The sequence below is a fragment of the Suricata suricatta genome, chromosome 8, assembly GCF_006229205.1.
Source record: "Suricata suricatta isolate VVHF042 chromosome 8, meerkat_22Aug2017_6uvM2_HiC, whole genome shotgun sequence".
Lineage (NCBI taxonomy): Eukaryota > Metazoa > Chordata > Mammalia > Carnivora > Herpestidae > Suricata > Suricata suricatta.
In genome coordinates, this window is record NC_043707.1 from 36050709 (window position 1) to 36051946 (window position 1238).

Genomic DNA, 1238 nt, shown 5'->3' on the forward strand with positions numbered 1-1238 from the left:
TTTCCAGAGCAGCTGCACCAGTTTACATTCCCACCAACAGTGTAGGAGGGTGCCCATCTCTCCACACCCTCGCCAGCATCTATAGTCTCTTGATTTGTTCATTTTAGCCACTCTGACGGGTGTGAGGTGGTATCTCAGTGTGGTTTTGATTTGTGTTTCCCTGATGATGAGTGATGCTGAGCATCGTTTCATGTGCCTGTAGGCCATCTGGATGTCCTCTTTGGAGAAGTGTCTGTTCAGGTCTTCTGCCCATTTCTTCACTGGGTTATTCGTCTTTCAGGTGTGGAGTTTGGGGAGTTCCTTGTGGACTTTGGGTCCTAGCCCTTTATCCGGTATGTCATTTCCACATGACGTTTAGAGTCGGCTTATCAGGTTCTGCAGAGCAGCCAGAGGAGGTTTTCACGGGAATCGTGTTGAGTCTGTAGATCAGTTTGAGGAAGACGAACATGGGGTATCTCCCCATTTATTTAGATCTTCTTTAATTTCTTTCAACGATATGCTTATGGTTTTCAGCATCTAAGTCTTCACTTCTTTTTTTTTTATTTTTTAATGGTTTTTATTTATTTTTGAGAGAGAGAGAGAGAGAGAGAGCAGGGGAGGGGCAGAGAGAGAGGGAGACACAGAATCTGAAGCGGGCTCCAGGCTCCGAGCTGTCAGCCCAGAGCCCGACGTGGGGCTCGAACCCCCAAACCGTGAGATCGTGACCTGAGCCGAAGTCGACACTTAACCGACTGAGCCCCCCAGGCGCCCTTGTCTTCACTTCTGTTAAATTTATTCTTCAGGTATTTTATTGCTTTTGATGCTATTGTAAATGAACAGTTTTCTTAACTTTTTCCTTTTTTTTTTAAAATTTTTACTTATTTTTAAGGGGTGGGGAGAGAGAGGGAGACACAGAATCTGAAATAGGCTCCAGGCTCTGAGCTGACAGCTCTGAGCTTGATGCGGAGCTCGGACCCACCAACCGTGAGATCATGGCCTGAGCTGAAGTCAGACGCTTAACCCAGAAAGCCACCCAAGTGCCCCTTAACTTTTTCTATATATTGTAAATAGTTTTCTTGATTTTGTTTTCAGATTATTGCTAGTGTATAGAAATACAACCGATTTTTGTATATTGATCATCTATCTCTCACTCTCAATCTTGGTGAATTATTGATTAGCTTTAATAGTGTTTTAGTGTATTTCCCACATACAGGATCATGCCATCTGCAAACAGAGGTTGTTTTCCTTTTTTTTTTTTT